Below are 24629 nucleotides of genomic sequence, written 5' to 3' on the forward strand. Positions count from 1 at the left end.
CTCATAGTATTATAGTATTGTATTGTATTGCATTTAGGTCAGTGTAGTATTGTCTTTTTGTATTTATTGTTTAGTTCTGTGGTTAGGAAGTCTCTGTTATATTGTAGTGTATCATTTGTACCGTTATCCCCTTTTACAAGTATATTAGATATAATACAGTTAATAGGCTTTGGAACCTAAACCAGTATCTGTGTATTTTCTATAGTGTTAAGTGTTCACTTGAGCGTCGGTGACGCTCAAGCAGCTTTGTAGTTAGTCAGGTTACACAAGGTTGCACTTACACCCTGTATTCACATTAAGGTATTCCGTGTATTTCATTGGTATAAGGTTTAGACATAAAGGTATAGCATTGTGAGCGTCTGCGCCGCTGGTGATCTCCTCGTGGTCTCGAGCGTCCGCTACGCCATAGCGAATCATTACTCTAGTCATAGCCAATAACGTGTCCTGTGATCACTGGGCCGTGAGCGAACGTGACGCTTGAGCGTCTCGCCTACGGCTGAGCGATCGTTACGCAACTAGCGTACCATTACGGTACTTCTTAAGTAAACAGCGTACAGTGTTCTTAGACTTCATAAAGGGTTGTCTTTACGACAAGGAAATTTAGCATTGTCAATTGGGGACTCGTCCTATCCTTCTCATATCTGCACTAGGTAGATCAGCAGACATTATCCCTCCAGCAAAGGGTGGGAGGTTGTCTCGCTGTGCTGACGGGATAAGCGTCTGCTTCGCTTAGATAAAGAGTGCTGAGGGAATCCGGGAACCGGAAGTAAGAACAAAACGCTTGTGTCTTTTAAAACTGTTTTATTTCTCTTCTGTCTTGCGTATACACGCACGCATACATTTATCTGCATTTCTTTTTCAATTTCGTATATCACTATTCCTGTTTGCCAATTTTTATAGTTGATAGAAAGTGCTAAAAAGAGATTTGCTGTTATTTCATAGTAAAGGTAATAGTTAAAGTATAGAACAACACACGATTTGTCTAGGAGACAAGGCAGTCAGTGTGGATTGCGGTAGATGATCAGGGATCATTTACATTGATAAAAGTATATATTGTGTTACGGTGGATCTTTGCATTGCGTACACGTGTCGCTAACAAAGACTAGCGTACGCAATCCAAAAGGCAGACGCACGCAGCGTTCATTACGCAACGTAGCGTCCAGTTACGCCCACGTAGCTCAAGTCACGAAAAGTTGAATTAGCGCAAAGCGATAATTAGCGCAAAGCGATAAGTAACGCACAGCGGTAGATAACGCGAAGCGGTAAATAACGCAAATCTATTTTTGGAAAAATCTGAAATTTAGTTTAACAGATCCTGCTCCTAATTGGTAACACTGTTGGACTGAAGACAATTTCTGCGCAGAAATAGATATAGAAACAAAGTGTACATGTGTTGAGTGAGTGTGTTTTTTTTTTTTATACATAAGTTTATACAACTTTAAGGTGGAACCAAAAGGAAAGTCGGGTACTCGTCAAGGGACATACGTGTAAGTGACATATACGGTGGCTAGGGAGGCATCCCTGGTTAAATAATATTTGAGCATTAGAGTATAGCGGACCATAAGGTCAAGACCAGGAGGTCACAAGGTACTAAAAGGTCCGCTATAAAAAAGTCCAGTGGCACAACGCCTGGGGTGTTGGTGCAGAACCCATATAGGCCATAAGCTCTTGCTGAAGGAATCGCGGCCGGAAACATCGATTCCATTGATCTTTCAGTACATGACAAGTAGTGCTTATGTACTGAACGATTGGACCGCACGTAATTGTGTGCAGTAGTTAGTAATCTGACCTAATACCATTAGAGTAAAGTGGTCACAAACGCTATTTGTACATTCTGACGTGATTTGTGTAATTTTTTTATTTTTAAAGGGAAGTTCGCTGGTCACTCAGGAACTATCTAACAACCCCACCTTTACTGGAAAGAGTAAGTGTCCTGCGGGTAACCCTCATATGTTCCAGTAAACTGAAGGTTCCATAGGGGCCCTGTATCGAGTACGCCAGCACCACGTCGGTGTGATCAGGTCGTATTGGTCGAGGTGGGCGAGTGAGTGGGGTACTCGGTAAACCGCCACCGCCGGCCTACTGTGGAGTAATTTGGTTGTCTGAAAAGGCTTGCTGAAAACCTTGATACAGAGATCCAAGGAGGACTAAGCAACACCTGCAGACTATGGGGGCCAGTTGCTCAGGTAGGGGGCGATCAACCCTGGTTCAGGTTGATTCTGTGAACCGACCAGTTGGGTCGGCACGATATGTAATGTGTGAAAAATATGGAAGTCACACCGAATCTTTATGTGATGAATGGGAGAGAATGACTGTACAAGACAGGGACAAATTCCCAAGAATAGGTAGCTTTAGTCCAGACGTGTTACAAAATTTAAGGAGGAGGATATGTCTCGTAAAATCAGCAAAGAGACGAATTCAGCATCATGATTATTTACAGTTATGGCACCAGGAAGGTGAGATACAGAGAGGTTTGGCTCTGGCGGCAGGATCTGGGGCAGTCAGGAAGCTGATAGCCACAGCTCCTCCTCCACCATACATTGCAGGAGAGAAGTTGATTGCGGAGAGAAACGCACTGGGTTGTAAAACACAAACTCTTAGTAACCCTGTAAATGTTAATGATGTTAACCAAATAACTCATGCAAGTATTAACCCGTGCAAGATGTACCCTGTTTTGAACCTTCCTCAGGAGTGTGATCAAGAAGACGATTCAGCAACAATTTCAGCTCTCTCTCTTGCAGCCACCATAGCAGAGACCACAGTAGGCACCGCGACACCCACGAGATTAGTGAAAGCCCCTAGCGGAGGGATAGGTGAGGTCGTGTCAACGGGTAAGTACGGCACCATGCACTACACTGAAACAATTGTACCACAACAAGCAGTAGAATCTACACAGGAAGAGGCTGTTAGAATTGCTCCTGTAAGGGTAATAGCAGTTCCCAATGGAAAAACAGATGTGTCTGGAGCCACTCCCATAAGGAACATTGCCATGTACACTCCATTTTCCAGAATGGAATTAAGAACAATAGTGTCCGAATTTCCTGACCCCAGGAAAGACTTAGTTGCTAGCCAAAAATACATCAGGGATCTAGGTAACACTGTAGAACCCAACAACAAGGATTGGCAGATACTGCTAAGAGCTTGTTTACCTTCCAATGTCGATGCAACTCAATTTTTAGTTGACTGCGCCTTGGATAAAGATGTACCGCTTACAGACGTGTACAACAAGGATAATGTAAAAAGGATAAATTTACAGCTAAAGGAGTATTTCCCAGCCGTTGTTAAATGGAATAAAATATTTTCCATTAAGCAAAAGGAGTCCGAAACGGCAACAGAATATTTTCACCGGGCACTATTAGAAATGGCAAAGTACACTGGTATAGAAGACATTAAGACCAACCCAAACCATCGAGAAGTAGCAGTATCTGTACTGATGGATGGTTTGAAAGAAACATTAAAAGCTAGGGTACAGACCACGCAGCCATGTTGGCGAGGTCTGTCAGTGTCCACATTGAGAGAGGCTGCTATTGATCACGACAGAAACATCACTAGGCACAGGGAATCGCAAAGTGATAAGTTGATGTCCGTAAGTATACAGGCGCTGACCACAAGGCAGCCTGCGTATGTACCACCGAATCCTGTGGGTAAGGCAAGTGTAATAACATGTTTTTCTTGTAACAGACCGGGACACTATGCACGAGAATGTAGAACAAAGAGTGTACAAAGATCTTTTCAACCCCCTAGACAACGACACGACACACGACATTGGGAGCAGGGTCCACAGAGGCGGAGTTTTGAGCCACATACAGGGGAAACAAAAAGATATCCCCCGAACAGAGATTGGCATGCCTCTGGTAGTTCCCAGCTAACCCCCGCACAAGTAGTCGCTGCCAGCAGGATTCAGGGAGGTCAGCATACCCAATAGGGGTGTGGCCATACCTGTAATCTGCACCCAGTTAAGTTGATTGCTAGTCTTGGAAGCGAACCAGAGATTGCAATCAATGTAGCTGGTAAAACTTTAAACTTTCTTGTAGACACAGGGGCGGCCAAGTCAGTGATAAATTCGACAGTGGGCATGAGAACCACTGGTAGGACAGTTCCAGCCATGGGAGTAACAGGAGTAGTCCAGCACTACCCTGTTAGCAAACCAGCCGAGATTACAATAGGGCCTTTGCATACCAAGCATTCCTTTTTGCTGGCTGCATCGGCACCAACTAATCTCCTGGGAAGAGACTTACTATGTAAAATGGGTTGCGTCATTTATTGTACTCCTGAAGGTGTATTCTTGGACATCCCTGAGAATCACGCTCAGGAAGTACGAGACATGTTAGACTCCCCATCAAAATTAATGTCACATTCCATTATGACAAATAGGAACCCATCCCAAGTAGAAGAGATGACATCTCAGATACCAGAGTCACTTTGGACAAAAGATGGACAGGACACTGGATTAATGGCAAACGTAGCTCCAGTAGTTGTACAAGTAAAAGATGGTAGGATAGCTCCAAAAATCCCACAGTATCCTCTGAAGCCAGAGGTGGAGTTAGGAGTTTTCCCAGTAATAGAGCGCTTGCTACAACAGGGCATTCTAGTAAGAACGTCCAGCACAGCAAATAGTCCCATCTTCCCTGTTAAAAAGAGTGGGGGGAGGGGTTACAGGCTAGTGCAGGATCTAAGGGGGATTAACAAAATAGTTGAGAGTCAGTTCCCCGTAGTGCCTAATCCAGCTGTCATCCTAATGCAAATTCCTCCCACTGCCAAATTTTTCACTGTTATTGACCTCTGCTCCGCATTCTTTTCGGTACCTCTGCACCCTGACAGCCAATATTTGTTTGCATTCACATACAGAGGAGTCCAATACACGTGGACTCGGTTACCCCAAGGTTTCATAGATAGTCCAAGTATATTTTCTCAAGCTTTGCATGATTGTTTACAGTCTTTCCAACCGGAGAGTGGATCAGTGTTGATACAGTACGTGGATGATCTACTACTGTGTTCTGATTCATTGGAGGCATCCCTGAAGGATACGAAACAGCTCCTGTTTCATCTTTCAGACACCGGACACAAGGTGTCCAAAGACAAGTTACAATTATGCCAAACTAAGGTAAAATATTTGGGACACTGTCTAACACAAGGACTGAGACACCTGACCGCTGATAGAATCCAAGCCATTAGAGACATGACACTGCCACAAACCCAGCAACAGATCAGGACGTTTCTAGGAATGTGTGGGTATTGCCGTAATTGGATCCCAGGGTTTTCCATATTGGCGCTACCTTTGCAGGAAATGGTCTCCTCAAACAAACCTGATCGGATTTCGCATACAGACGAATCCGAAACAGCATTTGAGAGACTCAAACAGTGTCTAACGCAGGCACCAGCACTAGGTATGCCAGACTATGGGAAACCCTTTGAACTATACGGAACAGAAAGTGCTGGGTGCGCAGCAGGTGTACTAACACAAAAACACGGTGACGCCAGCAGACCAATTGCATACTACAGCGCCCAGCTAGACACGGTAGCGCGATCCCTCCCCACATGCTTGCGTAGCGTTGCGGCGATAGCATTGCTAGTGACAAAAAGCGAAGATGTCGTGCTAGGCCACAACCTCACAATCCATACACCGCATGCGGTATCTGCCATATTGAATTCTGCCCAAACCAGACACGTCTCATCAGCAAGGTTTACGAGATGGGAATTGGCATTAATGGCCCCAGTAAACATCACCATAAGGAGATGCAGCGCATTAAACCCTGCAACATTTCTCCCAGGTGTGCCTGGTCAGGCACAAAGGGTGGGAGGTGAGAGTGATGGGGAAGGAGGATTTAATGCAAAGGAAGATACACATGATTGTATGGAATATTTGACCCAAAATTTTACCGCAAGGCCTGACATCAGTGACAATCCACTGGAAGATGCAGAACTCACGTTCTACACGGACGGTAGTTGTCATAGACAGTCAGACTCGGGAGACTTGTGTACTGGATACGCAGTCGTAGATGACCAAGACACCATAGAAGCGGAACCGCTAGGCCCACCTCACTCAGCCCAGGTTGCTGAACTGGTCGCCCTAACCAGAGCATGTGAATTGGCTAAGGGTAAGTCTGCCAATATCTACACCGATTCCAGATACGCGTTCGGGGTAGTACATGATTTCGGAGCCCTATGGCGGCTCAGAAATTTCATGACGGCAGCTGGCACACCGATAGCGCATGCAGCTCATATAAAAAGGCTTCTAACAGCGATACAGGAACCCGACAGAGTGGCTGTTATCAAATGTAAAGCACATACATATAGCCAAGACCCAGTATCCCTTGGTAACAGCCGAGCAGACGAGGCCGCAAAGCTTGCAGCTGCTACCCCCATACGGACAGACACCACACAACTGATGGTATTTAATACCATCAACACACAGAAGTTGTGTGAGATGCAGAATTTGTGTTCCACACAGGAAAGAGCAGTCTGGAAGGCAAAGGGATATGGCCAGGAGTCCTCAGGGCTCTGGACGGATGGACATGGTAAACCAGTGGCCCCCAGGGCATACCTTCCATGTCTGGCTGAAGCAGCTCACGGGCTGACTCATCTAGGCAAGGAGGGGATGTGCAAATTGGTAAGAGCATACTGGTGCGCCCCAGGATTCTCCTCTCATGCGAGTAAAAGAGCAATGTCATGCCTTACCTGTCTGAGAAAGAATATTGGAAAAGCAATACCTACAGAACCATCCCATATCCCACCTGCCGGCGGCCCTTTCCAGGTAATACAAATTGACTTCATTCAATTACCCCCATGTCGAAATTTGAAATATGTACTTGTCTGTATAGATGTTTTCTCAAATTGGGTCGAAGCTTTTCCAGCAGCTACAAATACCGCTATGTTTACAGCTAAGAAAATTGTGCAGGAATTTGTATGTAGATATGGTATCCCTAGAATCATTGAAAGTGATAGGGGTACCCATTTTACAGGTGATGTCTTTCAAGGAATGTGTAAGTTGATGGGAATTGATAGTAAGCTGCACACTCCGTACCGTCCACAGGCGAGTGCGAAGGTCGAAAGAGTGAACAGCACTATTAAAAATAAATTGAGTAAAGTAATGACAGAGACAGGATTGACGTGGCCAGAAGCTTTACCCATTGTTTTGTATAGCATCAGAACCACTCCCAGGTCCCCTCTTAATCTGTCTCCTTTTGAAATCTTGTTTGGTCGACAACCGCATGTCATGATTAACCCTCAGGAGGATTTGAAATGTAACAATGAAGTAACTGTAAAGTACTTGATTAACATGAGTAAGCAGTTGAGGAGTCAAAATGATAATCTGAAGTTGGTGATTCCTGATTTACCAGGTAGTAATTGTCATGACATTGAACCTGGGGATTATGTAATGATACGAAATTTTCTACGCTCAGGTTGTCTTATTGATAGATGGGAAGGACCATACCAGGTCTTATTGACTAGCACCACAGCATTGAAGGTTGCTGAGAGAGAGACTTGGGTCCATTCATCCCACTGCAAAAAGGTTGCTGATCCAGAGAAGTCCCGTGATAAGGAACAGACGGTAGAGGTTGTATCACTGGAGTGTCTGTTCCAGGAGGACTGAGGCGGCACCTGAGCCTTGAAGACCGAAAGCAGTTGTCGACTCCCTTCTCCCTTTTATTGTTTTTCTCCACTTCCCAGCCCCTCTCCCTTAAAATTTCTTTTTCCCCCTTCTCATTCTTCTCTATTTCCTCCTCAAAGATGGACTTGCCCCAAGAGACTGTGATCCGGATTTTGATGTTAACCATGATGTTGACCAGAGCAGTCTGTTCCGGCGAGAGTACCATAGAGGTCGAGAGAGGATCTGGAATGGGTTCCGATTATGATGATGGAGGCGTAGTTTTCCAAGATCCACCAAACCAACAAGCAAAGGCGAGTATCAGAAAACGATCCGATAGAAGAAATTGTGATGGATTGTTAGCTGAAGAAAATTGTATCTGTAGGCTCTGTGATAATCTGGTTGAAGATGGATGCATAAAGAAATGCCAATCTAGTTTTAATATCCATATGGACCGGCATCCATTGAGTGACTATCACTCCTTAGTGGGTAACGTGTTAAACCAAACAGATTGTTGGGTATGCTCCCAAGTACCTCAGGGTCACAGCAAATCAGGGCTAGTACCATTTCCTTTAACGTTAGGGGAGGTACTTGAGCTAAGTGGTGGGAGACCGGTGGACCGGAGGTTTAACATCTCCAGCCCTCCTAGTTTGAAGCTCCACCAATACCATGTGGATAGGTCCCTCATATGTTTTAACATCTCCAATCCCAGAAAACCGGGAAATTGGGAAGTGTCATGGAGCAACCTTACCATGACCTTTTCACACAGAGCAGATAGAATGCCTACAGATACAGAGCTCGTACGCCATATAGCCAGTAGAGGAAAATCTTTTCGGTATCGATATACCTTAGGAAATAGGATTACTAAAGTTGGAGAGGTATCACCAGGATACTGTGCACATATCGTACAAACTGATACGTGCATTAAGCAGATGGAAGAATTAGGGTCAGGAGATTTCACCTGGAAGGTTTGTAACATGGTAATGTCCTTCTCCGTCCCTTATGTTCTCCCCGATGATGCATATTTCATATGCGGGAGAAAGGCGTACAAGTGGCTTGCCCCAAACTCTGAAGGATTGTGTTATATTGGAAAAGTATTGCCTGAAGTGATGACTGTTACACATGACAAAATGAAGGACATACACCGTGGTGCCCAAGCTCCTTATACTCACACTCATTACGAGCACCGAGTTAAACGACAACTGTCAGAAAGGTTAGAGCATCCGGCCTCTGATCTTATCCATGAATCCACCGGGATTCAGGTTCTGGTAGCGTTAGATTTCACTCGCACCGCTCGAGGTGTGATGAATTATAGATACATTTCCGCACTCGCCAATTTGTTAGATAATATCACTGAAATGTATGATGACACGTTTAGATACACTGGAAGAGAACTTCAAGCTTACAAAACAGAACTAGTTCAGCATAGGATGGTTCTTAATTATCTTACAGCAGTAACAGGCGGATATTGTGTTACATTGGCAACACAGTACGGCATAAAGTGTTGCACGTATATCACAAATAGCACCGAGGATCCGGTAGAGGTCATAGACCAAAAGATGGACGATATTCTCCAATTGAAGTGGGAATTTCGTCGAAAACACAATCTCACCCTTGCTGCTGTAGGTAATGAGCTGACTAGTTGGGTGTCATGGTTGAACCCGCGAAATTGGTTCTCCGGTTTAGGAGACTGGGCTCAAGGAGTCATAATGGATGTTGGAAAGTTTCTACTATGTATCTTGGGTGTCGTTATATCGTTTGGATTGATATTTAGATGCGGGCAGGCTTTAATGAGGTGCAAACAAAGTACAAAAGTGATGAGCTTGAGGAGTGAGGAAACCGTAATTAACCTGGATTTGATTTATGACCCAATGATAGAAACCAGGATGTGATGAAAATGCGATTATACGGTCCGTTTCTTTCACCTGGTTTTCTGCTTTTCTCCAAGATACAAAGACCCCCTTGGACGAGGAAGCTGACGAGACGAGATGTATACAGACAACGGATTGACCAAAGAAGAAGATTTGACAACTTTAAATATGGACACTTGATGAACTTTGCCATGGATCCCCAGTTTCCCTAGTACTTTTAAACTCACGCTAGCCCAACATTTTTTGTAAATCTGATGGCTCAGACAAAGCTATTTGCTCATGCCCAAGGAGCAATACAGCGCAAAGAAGACGACTCTCAACAGATACCGAACACAACTTCAACAACAGATGTACATTTCCCTGACATAGAATATCATTGCATTTTTCGTAAGTGTTCTTTATCTTCATCTCTACAACCCTCAGGTAATGACACACATAGACGATAGGGAATACAGGCACAGATATCAGCAACCACATACCTCCCCCATTCATGTATCATCAACTAAAATGTGCTCCCCATTTTGTTCAAAATCCGAAAAGAGCTCGGTAAAGTTTGACAGCCCATCCACAGACCTGTACCACAGGATAAGAAGGAATTCAAATGTATACTTCGCAATACCTCGAAGCTTGATTTACAACACGTACGGCACGATGATACATGACCCTCCAAACATGGACTCATACACACATGCTTCTGCTATCACACTAGGTCATACCCTCTTCACACCTACTCCTCTCTCCTCCCTCACCCAACCATGGAAATGAATTAACCCCTGACATATATTTGTCTCCTTTTGAAATGTTTTAGAAGGTGGCAGTTATTATTGACTGCCAAAGGGTGGACTGTCAAAGTCAGAAAAATATCCCCATACACGTTGCCATATTTGCACCGCACACTGGTCCGTGCTGCGCATGCGTACGCTCTCCCGTGAAGGCGCATACCCGCAATAGCGTGCACTCGCAGGCGCGGTATGCGTATTTACGGTAGAGTTTATGTAGTCGTAGCGTGCGACTCATTCGTTACATATTTTCACAATTAATGTAGTTTATAGATCATGATCCCTTTAATGATTTCTGAAAGTTTAGTTAACATAGAATGTCCCTGAGCTGAGGAATCCCTCTTTGCATCGTACGAAGGGTCTAACAGGAATCATACAGCAGTGTTTGGTACCCATCGGAAGAGTATTTAATTAGCAATATTCCGGTGTTGGTTTGGAGCGTATTAATCGCTCGTGCGAATAGTTATGGACATAAGAAGTTTATGTCCATTTCTACTATTTACTCATACTCAGGTATGCGGCGGGAAACTTAGTTCCCCACCCACCTGAGCTGTTGGAAATCGTCACAGCCCACCTGTATGAATCACCCTATGACCTTTTGTTATGATGCAGGGCCGAATTCCTTCGGCCAATGGACAATGGGATTGTAGGACCATGAGATTGCATTGTGTGTGGGGCATAAATAGGCAGGCCGACCATATCCAACTCTCACTCTCTCATCAACGGTTATCTGCTGATAGCCGGGAGCTGGATATCGAGGCGCAGGCGATCATACCCTTTGTGCGTAAGTTTCTCTCCGTAATCATTGTCTTTCTGTGAGCCAATTTCTCTCATCTCTCCCCGTCTCTCTCTCTCTCCTCTTTTCTCTTATATCTCTCATAGTATTATAGTATTGTATTGTATTGCATTTAGGTCAGTGTAGTATTGTCTTTTTGTATTTATTGTTTAGTTCTGTGGTTAGGAAGTCTCTGTTATATTGTAGTGTATCATTTGTACCGTTATCCCCTTTTACAAGTATATTCGATATAATACAGTTAATAGGCTTTGGAACCTAAACCAGTATCTGTGTATTTTCTATAGTGTTAAGTGTTCACTTGAGCGTCGGTGACGCTCAAGCAGCTTTGTAGTTAGTCAGGTTACACAAGGTTGCACTTACACCCTGTATTCACATTAAGGTATTCCGTGTATTTCATTGGTATAAGGTTTAGACATAAAGGTATAGCATTGTGAGCGTCTGCGCCGCTGGTGATCTCCTCGTGGTCTCGAGCGTCCGCTACGCCATAGCGAATCATTACTCTAGTCATAGCCAATAACGTGTCCTGTGATCACTGGGCCGTGAGCGAACGTGACGCTTGAGCGTCTCGCCTACGGCTGAGCGATCGTTACGCAACTAGCGTACCATTACGGTACTTCTTAAGTAAACAGCGTACAGTGTTCTTAGACTTCATAAAGGGTTGTCTTTACGACAAGGAAATTTAGCATTGTCACAACTTACAGCCGCGGCCCGCGACCACCAGCTGGTGATGCCGAGTTTCTGGCTCCAGCGCTGCCCGCCGTCTCAGCCCACGTCTGTGCGGTGACACCCGCCGCTGTGAGGAGTCTGGGGTCATTCTGTTTCTGGTGGCCGCACGGGAGAAGTGAGCGGCCGCAGCAGCAGCAGCAATGTAACGCGCTGCAGAGCGCGACGGCCCGGGGCAGAGCTTTAACTGCTTTTAAGTAGAGGTGGTTGCTATAGTCCGGTGGTCCTCTATCTGTACAGCTGCCGGCACCGCTGCCTGACATACGGTGTTGCAGACGCAGCTGTCGGCAGCAGAAGGGGGGACTGGGATGCAGAGCAGGCAGAGCGCCTCTCCAGCCAGGCGCCTACCTGCTTTGCATCCCTTTGCTGAGCGGGATGCGCCGGGCCTGTGTGTAACCCTCACAGAGGCAGAACTCTGGGAGGCAACGGAGTCATCTGCCGCCGGGCTCCTGCTCTGAAGGGGGGCACCTCTCCTCCCATTCTGTGACACCATTGAATTAAGTTAATTGATAGCTGCCAATATCTCTTCAGTGGCCGACTTCCTCACTGGTCCCTGCACTTTACAAATCACACCCTCTTTATTATACTGAATATACAAATTTTACAAGGGTCACACCCAGGATTAGAAACCACAACCTATTACACTGGAAGCAGACACCTTACTGATGAAGCTGTTTGCTCCTGTATAGGAAATATGAAAATTTTAACTATATGAAGATACTTCTCTGACAAGTACACGTAATTTCATATAGTTAGAATTCTCAAGCTTCCTCTACAGGAGCAAATAACTCCATCAGTAAGGTGTCTGCTGTTAGTGTAACAGGTCATGGATTCTAATCCTGGGTATGACTACTAAGAAATGTTTTATTTAAAATAAAAGACAATTAAATGTATAAATACAGTATATGATTTTTTTTTCAGAACATTCCACACACACACACACACACACACACACACACACACACACACACACACACACACACGCACGCGCACACGCACACGCACACATACATACATATATTTATCTTAATATAGGAAATAGGGGGGGGGGGCACCAATATTTATCTTGCCTCCGGGCGACTGTGACGAACTTACGCCACTGAACCCTCATGATTACAAGCTGACATTAGCAAATATTGACTAAGTGGCTCAGACCTGCCTACACACCATACATACATTGTGTACAGTGTGGGTTGAGATTACTTACTGCACTGATGATGATGCTTTACAAAGTGGTTTGCATATAGTGGTTACTCTGAATGTATTATAATTATAAATTGTACCAAATTTCCTAAACTCTATCGTAATGCTGAGTATACTGTATGTTTATTGGCTAACCCTCAGTGAGGCCAATGACATGGAAGCCTCACATGATGGAGGTGACCAACATATTTTTATACTACAGAATGTTCTCTACAGCAGTGTTCCACTTTCGGTCACCGGTGATTTTGTTGGCAAGATACTTGGTTTATGTGTAAAGAGAGAACAATGTCAATGTATAATCTACCTACCTCACTAATTACACGTTCTTTGAATTCATTATATCTCCTACTTACCTAGAATGGGGTGCGGTCAATTTACCTACAATCAAAATCCCGACGGTCAAAATCCCGACAACCATTGACTGACTGTCAAAATCCCGACATACATTTAAAATACAGACAGGGTCAAAATACCGCCATTTAAAATGTTGACAGGTCAAAAAGTCGACATCGGTTTTTCATGATTATTTCATTGAAACCGACTTGTTCATACTTTACCATCCCAGTGGACCTGGATATATAATAGTGTGCAGAGCACAGTGTGGAACCGTGCCCGAAGCATGGCGAGTGCAGCGAGTCATGCATGGGGACGCAGAACACTCAAACAGTATTCATGTCGATCTATGTCGACATACACACATTTTTAAACTTGTGTCGACTTTTTGACCTCTTGACATTTGAAATGTCGGTATTTTGACCTTGTCGTTATTTTAAATGTTGGTATTTTGACCTTGTCGGTATTTTAAATGTTGGTATTTTGACCTTGTCGGTATTTTAAATGTCGGTATTTTGACCTTGTCGGTATTTTAAATGTTGGTATTTTGACCTTGTCGGGATTTTTACCGTCGGTCAATTGTTTTCGGGATTTTGATAGTCGGATTTTGATTGTAGGTATTTCATACTAAACCCCCTAGAATATTTTTTTCCGAAATTAAAACTTCTCAGTAACTAATACCCCTTTCACATCGCAAAAATAACCCGGTATATTGCCGAGTTTGAGCCGTGTCAACCCGGTTTGAGGTGCAGTGTGAAAGCGCCATTATGAATTTACCGTGTCAAACAACCCGGTATTTCAACCCGTGTAAAAAGAAGGATCCTACACGGTTCAGAAACGGTTCATTTGGCAGTGTGAAGCCTCAGACCCGCTATATTCAACCCGGTAATCTTAAAAAGGAGATGATAGGTTGTCTCCCTGCATGATGTCACCTGTCTGAACCCGGAAATAAACAGGCATCACGCTTTAAACAGTGTGTTTTTATTTATACTTCTACATTCAGTGCTACATTGCTACAGTGCTTGGAAAATATGGCAAACTGGAGTGAGGATGAGGTTAGGGAGCTGTTACGGATAAGAGGGGAGTCGGAAATCACCCACCAAATGACAGGGACTGTTAAGGATGCAATCACATACAAAAACATAACGAAGATGCTTGCAGCCTCTGGATTCCACCGTACCTCCCAGCAGGTAATCAATAAGCTAAAGGCCCTTAAAAGGAATTTCCATAAGGTCCACGATCACAACAGAAACAGAAGTGGTGCTGCCCGTATGGAGTGGCAATATTATGAGCAGTGTGCCACCATATTTGGCCACACAGCACTTGCAACACCGGTTAGCTTATCCTCCAGCATAGCAGCAGCAGAAACAAGACAGGCCTGTGCTGCTTCCACCAGCGTACAGGACCCAGACACCCGAGCACAGGACCCAGACACCCGATCACCACCACCACCATCTCCACTACTAGTACTGGATGATACGCAACCGATGGCAACCACTATGCCTGACCCAGTTGTACAGGAGCCCAGCAGAACTGAAACCACTGATGCGCCAGAAGACACAGCGGCTGGGCCAAGTCAAATGGCCCTAATTGCACAAACGCAGCCTTTGCGTGGAAACAGTAAGTACAACAATCCTAAAAGCATAATAACTAACATTAACAATTAACGTAAACTAAACACAAACTAACAACTCTAAACATTAACGTCAATAAATCTGTGAAAAAAATGCATACAATTTAAAATGATAAATGTTGCAGAGTATATGCAGTGTGTAGGTGGAAGGAGGCCACAAAACACGTTTGCAAACACTGCTATTTTATATAAGCTCTTTGCAAATTCCAATAACATATTATTTGATTTGTGTCTGCAGTATATACTGTTCCGCCAAGGAGGCGCCGGCCAAATAAAACGGAGCAAGCTGCAAGAATTATGACCACTGTCCTGGTGGAAAAATTACAGCAGATGGACGCTGCTATGGCTGATCGAGAAGATGCACGTCTCGAGCGATTTCTGCAGGCAGAGCAAGACATGAACAATACATTTATGACGCAGCTGATCTCTATGCAGGAAACCTATAATAGGGATGCAAGAGAACGTCAGAGAGAAATGCAGGAATTTCAAATGTCCATATTTGACCGAATGTTCCAATGCATTGAAGGGCTGCACACAGTGCCACCAAACTACCCTCAACCATATACCCAATATTACCCTGCACCCCCCTACTATAATCATACCACACCTCAACCAACGCCACACCATACCCATCCTCGCCATAACCAACCCCAACAAACCCCACCTCCACTAACTCCAACTCACTATACCCATCCTCGACATACACAACCTCAACACACCCAATCACCTTCTGATGAAACGGAGACAACTACAGAGTCTCCTGTTTATCGTAATTTAACTTAAATAGTTATTGTTTTTAAAAAAAGGTTTGTTTTAAAATCATAGGAGTGTTTTTACTGCACTATTACTGGTTTGACTTGTTACTGTAACGATTGCACTACTTTATTTTCCAAAGTTTTATACAAATTAAAATTCTACGGTCTCTGACCTTTTGTTAATCTTTGGACTTGTCCTATTTTTACTTACAAACAAACAAAATGCTTGATACATCCATTTCAAATTGGATATTGATGTTGTACATTTGTATCGACACAGTAGCAGAATGTCAACTAAACAGGTTTTTTTTTTGTATCAACAACAATTAACAGAATATACAAACTGAAAAAAATTAACGGAGTAATGAGGGAAGGTTGGCCATTATAGCAGACCTCATCTGTTCTGCACTTCCAGAATGGTCGCCCAAATAGGCCTCACAATCAAGTGCAGGGTACGCAGCAGAGGCCTGCACTGTCCACTCTGGTAGGAATTCCTCCCTCTGAAACTCACATAGGTTATGCAGAATACAACATGCTGCAACAATGTTAGGCATGATATTAATGTCTACATCATTGCGCTTCATAAGACAGCGCCAACGTCCTTTTAATCGTCCAAAGGCATTTTCGACCACCATTCTTGCCGAGCTCAGGGTGTGCGTATATGTAATTTGATTGGGGCTCAGCTGGACATGTTGGGTGAACCCCTTCATGAGCCATCGTCGTAACGGGTAGGCTGCATCACCAATTATGTGTACCGGGATCTCCACTCCGTCCACAAATTTGGATTTCTAGTAGGAATATAGATGTAAAAAAATGTACGTTAGCAATAAGAAATTGGAATACAAATATGAGCAGACTCCTCCATGATGGGCAGTCTGGCGGGCACATAGGAAGCATGTTTGAAGGTAACGCCAATTGGTCCCAATGTAAATTAAATTGCAGTCATCTATTACCTGCTTGATTCATGAACATTTTGTCATTTTAACACATCTTTTCTTGGTCATGTTTTCAAAAGTATTAAAATTTTTAAACAAATAATTAATCACCTCTCTTGGAAAAAGGTAGCCCCCTTGCTTGTCCTCTGCTACCCGGTACAGATCAGAGTTTGCAAGAACTCGAGCGTCATGTGACCGCCCCGGCCAACCGATGAATACGTCAGTGAAACTATATAAAAATATATAAAAATATATATTAAGTTGTAAATTAATTATAAACAATTAGCATTAAGAAAACACAATGATAAGAACATTACCAATACTTATGATCCACCACAGCTTGCAAAACAATGGAATGCCATCCCTTTCTGTTGTAGTAGTCGGCATGATTATCATGAGGTGCGATTATAGGGATGTGGGTACCATCAATTGCACCTGCACACTGCGGATATCCAGACTCCACAAATCCCACAATTGTTTCATCCAAACGCTGGCCTTGCGGAAGAGATATAAATCTGTGGTATAGGTTGTCCACCAATGCTTTGGTCACTTCATGTACAATGGTGCAAACGGTAGATATACCCACACCAAACAGGCAAGCAATTGTGCGATATTCACCTGGAGTGGCATACCACCACAATGCTATAGCTAGCCTCCTGCTTGGCTCTATTGGTGACCTGAAGTTTGTGGTCTGTCTAGAGAGTGCTGGGGACATTAAATCCAAAAGATAGTGGAATGTGTGACGTGACATCCTGAAGTGACACTTCCACTGAACATCCTGAAAGTTCAGTACACTTTGCATAAAAACTTGCCCATGCTGCCGTTCTCTAGACCACAATTTTCGTTGAGTACTGAGGTTAAGGTTGAGTATGGTGGTCACAGAAGCAGATATAAACGATCTCCTCCTGCGCAGGTATTGCCGACGACGAATGGTGGTGTCTCTCAAATACTGCAGCCTCCTCCTCCTCATAACATAGCTGCTGAACAAGCTACAGAATGTGAGAAGCTCAAATATCCTCTCACAGGCTGAATCCAAGAGTAGTACAGCTGAGACTATCACAAAGTCTATAGAGACATGTGCTGTGTCGGCCATGATTGCTGCACTACTGAGCACTCCCCAGCCCCTCCTTGTAATACCTTTGCAACCTCATCAATAGGAGACAGAAAAGTCCATTTATAATGACATCACAAATGTTTTCAAAGGGCGAACCGGGTTCAGTGTGAAAGGCACCAACCCGGGAATAACCCGGTAATAACACGGCTCCAAACTGCGATGTGAAAGGGGTATAGCGTGTTCAGACCCGGGTCGCAAGCGTGTTCAAAAGCCGGTTCTTTACCGGGTTAGCGATGTGAAAGCGGTTTTACTTTGGTGTTTGTAAAACTTCATTGCACTAATGTTATCAAAGCATATCTCATGAGAACACATCATTCCAAAAATGGACCATTATTAGGGATTGTGTGAAAGCCAAAACGGTCCGGACTCCTGTGACGCTGTGAGGTCTCTGTGCCTGTCCCCATGTATGTGACAGCTGGCACTCAGCAAATGGTGCAGGGACCAGTGCACAGAAAGATCCACAGTGGCCGAGGTTGCTGCAGGTAGCAGGGGCGTAGCCAGAACTTTGTGGGCCCCATAGCAACATTTTGAAGGGGTCCTATCCCAATGCTTCTAGAGAGAAACTTCTCTGCAGCAGTTATTAATTTTATGCCCTATAATAGTGCCCTAGTTTATTTTCTGAACCATAGCAGAGCCTTATTTAATGTTATGCCCCATAGTAGTGCCCTAGTTTCTTTAATGAATCGCAGTAGCGCTTAAGTTCACCCTATGTCACAATTCAAAGCTGCCAGTACACATTATGCTGCACAGTACCCCCAATTCACATTATGCTATATAGTGCTCCCCATTCATATTGTGCCCCGGTTCATATTAAATAACATTAAAATGCCCTCCAGTTCATTTTATACCACACTACAATGAGCAGGTCCATGGGCATACCTAGATATATTGCAGGCCCCAAGGCAACAGTTTGCAATGACTGCAAACCACCCAATGGTGAAAAATGTATATAACACATGTAACTTTGACAAGGAAGGTGGGACCCTCTCAGCTCTGGGCCCCATAGCAGCTGCACTGCCTGCACCTATGGTAGCTACGCCCCTGGCAGGTAGCTAATTTGATCCACTGTTCCGGAGTCCGGACCGTTCCGCTTTCACCTAATCCCCTTTACAACTGGTTCCAGTTATCTCCAGTTTACTCTGAGTGGCTTCTGGTTACAGTGTTACTGTATCTCCAGAAATACTGTTCTACTGTTCAGCCGTCTTGTCTTCTTATAGCCTCAATTGCATTCCATCTTTCGTAGTATGTACATACTGGCTTTCGTTGCATACCTTATTGACGTCACATCTCCCAGATAATTTCTTAGGGATATTATTATACTGTAACACTAATCACTTTTGGTTTATTTACAATAATATAATTTAAAAAAAATATACATTTATTTTTCTGTGACTCCCTCATGGTACTGTCATACTACTTATAGATTTCACTTGGGTGTTGTTACCTTTTCTATACCCCTCTATAGTATAGCCCAGTGGTTCCCAAACGTGGTCCTCATGGAACCCAACAGTCCAGGTTTAAGGGATATCGCTGCTTGTGCACAGATGGTATAATCAAATAAGTTAAAGAGGTACTAAAATACTGTATGTCACCTGTATCTAAAATCTGAACTGCCTTTATGACAGCATTTGTGAACCACTTGCATAGCCCCTGAGTTACTGTATATAGGGGCCATTTATCAAACAATGGGGCAGATGTATTAACCTGGAGAAGGCATACGGAAGTGATAAACCAGTGATATGTGCAAGGTTATAAAGGCACCAGCCAATCAGCTCCATTATGTAAATGAACAGTTAGGATCTGATTGGCTGGTGCCTTTTTCACCTTGCACATATCACTGGTTTATCACTTCCTTATGCCTTCTCCAGGTTAATACATCTGCTCCAATATTTGCTGCTATATACCTGTAAAAAACAGTTTTCAGGAGTTAGCTGCAAATATTAAGTATATCCCAAATGTATAAAGGAGGGACCACAGCATATCTCTGATACCTGCTGCGTTACGTCCATTGCCACCTGCAGCCGCATTCTTAATAGGGTTTTATAAGGGATGCGATGCTGCCGGATTAATCAATATCCGGAATGTGAAGCATTCCTGATATTGGTCCCTGCAGCCGGTAGCCCGTTGTAGCCTATGTGCTACAGATCAGGGCTGCAGTTCTGCCAGGGTTCTCCAGGAACCCTCCACCGGAAAAGGTCACTGTGCATGGCGGTCACACCGGAACCACGCTCAGCACATTGCAGGGACAGGCTGTCCCTACCTGTGCCAGGTGATACATTCACCCGATATGATCACATTCTGTAATGCGATCCTGGGTGCCAATAAGGACCCCATGGTCTCACCTTCTTATCTAGGCACTCTTATACCCCTTTTCCACTGTAGCACGGGTCGTAGCCTGATATGGCTGCGACCCATGCTACAGCCCACTTTCCCACAGCGCTCACCAACCCGGCATATTGCAGGGTTGGTGACGCTGCTAGTGACGCGGCAGGGGCGGCGCTGGGAGATCACATGATCTTTCAGCGCCGCCCTCCCATACACTGTGAACGGGAGCCGTGTCGCCTCGACACGGCTCCCGTTCACACTACACAGCTTACCGGGTTGAACACGTGTTCAACCCGGCAAGCTACCCTGGTAGGATTCACGGATCACTTGATCCGGGAATTTGCAGGGGGACCCTTTTCCACTAGGGAAAAACACGGGTAAATGCGCGCCCCCGCGCATTTTCCCGTGTTTTAAAAGCTAGTGGAAAAATAGGATTTTAATACCTACCAGTAAATACTTTTCTCTTAGTCCGTAGAGGATGCTGGGGATACTTCAAGAACCATGGGGTATAGATGGGATCCGCAGGAGACATGGGCACTTTAAAGGCCCCCATCCACTAGTCAGATTTGGGCAGTTTTCTTCAGATTTCAATGCATCTGACCGTCATATCTGAAGAAAAGTGTCACATCGGATGGCTCTTCAGATCCAATGCTCACTCCCGTGTCAGATATGTCTGAACTACAGATCTCTGAGGCTGCCCCAACTATTTATCTGAATCTGAAGAAAACAGGTGCACATCGGATTGTTTCTTTTACTTCAGATGTATCTGATCAGATTCATCTGAAGCGTCACTTGACTGGCATCTCCCTGACCACTCCCACCCACCAAGAGGGGGAACAGCGGCAGCAGCAGCATCAGATCAATCGCATGTAGCATGTGTGCATCAGATCTATCTGATGCGATCTGGCACATGATATATTGCATCAGATATATCTGAAGTGAATGTAATGAAAATTAAAGCCAGGGTCTGATCCGATTCCCGGGACGCTCCCGGTAGAGTTCAAGAGAAATCTGATGCGATCTGCAGTTCAGACAAGTCTGAGTAGTGGATGGCCACCTTAAGACTTTGAATGGGTGTGAACTGGCTCCTCCCTCTACGCCCCTCCTCCAGACTCCAGTTTAAGGAACTGTGCCCAGGGAGACGGACATTTCGAGGAAAGAATTTATTGTTAAATCACTGTGAGCATCTTACCAGCTCACACCTCAAGCATGCCACAGAACGTGGCATTCCATAGAACACCAGCCAACGGCATGAAGAATATGCAGCAATATGCTGACAGAAACCGTAACACAACCTGTGTGTAATCACAACCAATAACTGCAGATACAGTACGCACTAGGACGGGCGCCCAGCATCCTCTACGGACTAAGAGAAAAGGATTTACTGGTAGGTATTAAAATCCTATTTTCTCATACGTCCTAGAGGATGCTGGGGACGCTTCAAGAACCATGGGGTTTATACCAAAGCTCTAGAATGGGCGGAAGAGTGCGGATGACTCTGCAGTACTGATTGACCCAACAAGAGGTCCTCATCAGCCAGGGTATCAAACTTGAAAAACTTCGCAAAAGTGTTTGAACCTGACCAAGCAGCTGCTCGGCAAAGCTGTAAAGCCAAGAACCCTCGGCAGCCGCCCAGGATGCGCCCACCTTTCTGGTAGAATGGGCCTTCACCGATTTCGGTAATGGCAATCCAGCTGTAGAATGAGCATGCTTAATCGCATTACAGATCCAGCGTGCAATAGTCTGCTTGGAAGCAGGAGCCCCAATCTTGTTGGGAGCATACAGGATAAACAGATCCTCCGTTTTCCTAATCTGAGCCGTTCTGGCGACATAAATTATCAAAGCTCTGACCACATCAAGAGATTTCTATTTCACCAAGGCGTCAGTAGCCACAGGTACCACAATAGGTTGGTTCATGTGAAACAATGAAACCACTTTTGGCAGAAATTGCTGACGGATTCACAACTCCGCTCTATCTTCATGGAAGATTAAATAGGGGCTCTTGTGAGACAAAGCCGCTAAATCAGACACCCGCCTTGCGGATGCCAAGGCCAACAGCATGACCACTTTCCAAGTGAGGAATTTCAACTCAACCTTATGTAAATGTTCAAACCAATGAGATTGCAGGAAGTGCAACACCACGTTAAGATCCCATGGTGCCACAAGGGGCACAAAGGGAGGTTGGATGTGTAACATCCTTTTACGAAAGTTTGAACTTCTGGAAAGGAGGCCAATTGTTTTTGGAAGAAAACCGATAAGGCTGAAATCTGAACCTTAACCGAGCCCAACTTAAGACCCGCATCCACACCATCTTGTTAGAAAAAATGGAGAAAACGACCCAACTGGAATTCTTCCGTAGGAGCCTTCTTGGCTTCACACCAAGACACATACTTTCTCCAAATACGGTGGTAATGTTTCGACGTTACTCCTTTTCTGGCCTGAAGAAGAGTAGGGATGACTTCACTGGGAATACCCCTTCGGGCTAGGATCCGGCGTTCAACCTCCAAGCCGTCAAACGAAGCCGCGGTAAGTCTTGGTACACGCACGGCCCCAGCTATAACAGATCCCCTCGTAGAGGAAGAGGCCAGGGATCTCTTATGAGTGATTCCTGAAGATCCGGATACCAGGCCCTCCTTGACCAGTCTGGAACAATGAGGATCACCTGAACCTTTGTTCTTCTCATGATCTTTAGCATTTTTGGAAGGAGTGGAAGCGAAGGGAACACATAGACCGACCGAAAAACCCCCACGGTGTCACTAGGGCGTCCACCGGTTTTTGTTTGTAGAAAACCGTTATAAACGGCCCTTAACTCTAGACCGTTAATGTGGTGACAAGTATCCTAACTTGACCCTCTTCCTTGGAAGTTTTCCTCCTGTGTGACAGCTCCCCTGCCTCGGAGGCATGCATCCGTGGTCACTTCATTACACTGGCTATAAGGGATAGACCCCAGTACATTCTGTCAGGGAAACACAGAAGGAGTTTACCAGCTCATTTCCACAGCGCTCATTATATATTGTGCTTTTTATTTTTAACTTATATTGCACCAATCAACTGTGCCCCCCCCCCCTCGTTTTTCACTGTGATCTGTACAGCAGTGCAGGGGAAGGACCAGCGTCTCTGCGAGGAGAAAATGGCGCTGAAATGAGCTGTGAGGGGTAAGCCCCGCCCCCTTAATGGCGCGCTTCAGCCCCGCTATTACTTTAATATATTTATACTGGCGGGGGTTAGATATAGTACCTAGGCACTTACATAAGCGTTTGCCAGTCTCTATTGAGGATTTATATGCTGCCCAGGGGCGCCCCCCCCCCTGCACCCTACAGTGCCTGTGTGTGTGGGAGCATGGCGCACAGCGCGGCCGCTGTGCGGTACCTCAAAGCCGTCACTGAAGTCTTCTGATCTTCTTCTACTCACCTGTCTTCTGACTTCTGGCTCTGCAAGGGGGGTGACGGCGGGCTCTGGGAACGAGCATCTAGGCGTAACTAGCGATCAGACCCTATGGAGCTAATGGTGTCCAGTAGCCAAAGAAGCAGAGCCTTGAAACTCACAGAAGTAGGTCCTGCTTCTCTCCCCCAAGTCCCACGATGCAGGGAGACTGTTGCCAGCAGTTCTCCCTGAAAATAATAAACCTAACAAAAAGTTTTTTCAGAGAAACTCAGTAGAGCTTCTCAGAGTGCATCCAGTCTCACTGGACACAGAATCTAACTGGAGTCTGGAGGAGGAGCATAGACGGAGGAGCCAGTTCCCACCCATTCAAAGTCTTAAAGTGCCCATGTCTCCTGCGAATCCCGTCTATACCCCATGGTTCTTGAAGCGTCCCCAGCATCCTCTAGGACGTATGAGAAAGGGGTATTACAAACCGTCACCATGCGACCCTTATACAATCTCCGTGCAACCTTCTTATATACATTCACTTTGTGACCCTCTTACACACTATCTCTTTGTGAGCCTCTTACACACTGTGTGAATCTCTTATTCAGTTACTGTGTGAGTCTATTGTACACTGTCTCTGTGTGAGCCTCTTATACACAGTACTGTGTGATCCTCTTTCTGACTCTCTTATTCACAGCCTCTTACAAACTGTGTGTCCCTCTTATGCACAGCCACTGTGTGACCCTCTTATGCACAGTCACTGTGTGACCCTCTTAAGCACAGTCACTGTGTGATCCTCTTATGCACAGCATAGTTGCCTACCCTCCCTCATTCTGCAGGAGACTCCCTGAAATAGCAGCAATCTCCCTCACTCCCTCAATCTCCCTGATTGCACCTTACCCAAAATTACAGTATGTAGCTATTACATTCTTAGGGAAAAGAAGAAATCATAGATACATACATAAAAATGGGATCATCAGTGCCATTTCCCTGCATTGGTTATACGGCACAATGATCCCCACTTACAGTATATGGAACCTCTTGTAAAACACAATACACAAACAAATCCTTCAAAATATCAGTGTCTTTTCTTCAACAAGTAGATATATTACTAACTTTGGGCCTCATTTACATTTGGATGTAAGTCATTTTTATGACACTCCTCTCAGACGTAGCAGTACACGACCGTGCTTATAGGTGTTACT

The 24629-nt window shown here is 44.8% G+C and overlaps 1 long non-coding RNA gene across 1 annotated transcript; it reads right to left on the reverse strand.

Moving 5' to 3' along the window:
• Positions 1 to 14257: 14257 nt before the first annotated feature.
• On the reverse strand, positions 14258 to 17649 carry LOC134980354 (uncharacterized). The gene is made up of 2 exons (XR_010190380.1): positions 16728 to 17649; positions 14258 to 16469 (listed from the first exon to the last, which is right to left on the reverse strand). It is a non-coding gene; the product is annotated as an uncharacterized LOC134980354 (long non-coding RNA).
• Between the last annotated feature and the right edge of the window lie 6980 nt (positions 17650 to 24629).

This window comes from Pseudophryne corroboree, chromosome 12 (genome assembly GCF_028390025.1).
Source record: "Pseudophryne corroboree isolate aPseCor3 chromosome 12, aPseCor3.hap2, whole genome shotgun sequence".
In the NCBI taxonomy this organism is placed as follows: domain Eukaryota; kingdom Metazoa; phylum Chordata; class Amphibia; order Anura; family Myobatrachidae; genus Pseudophryne; species Pseudophryne corroboree.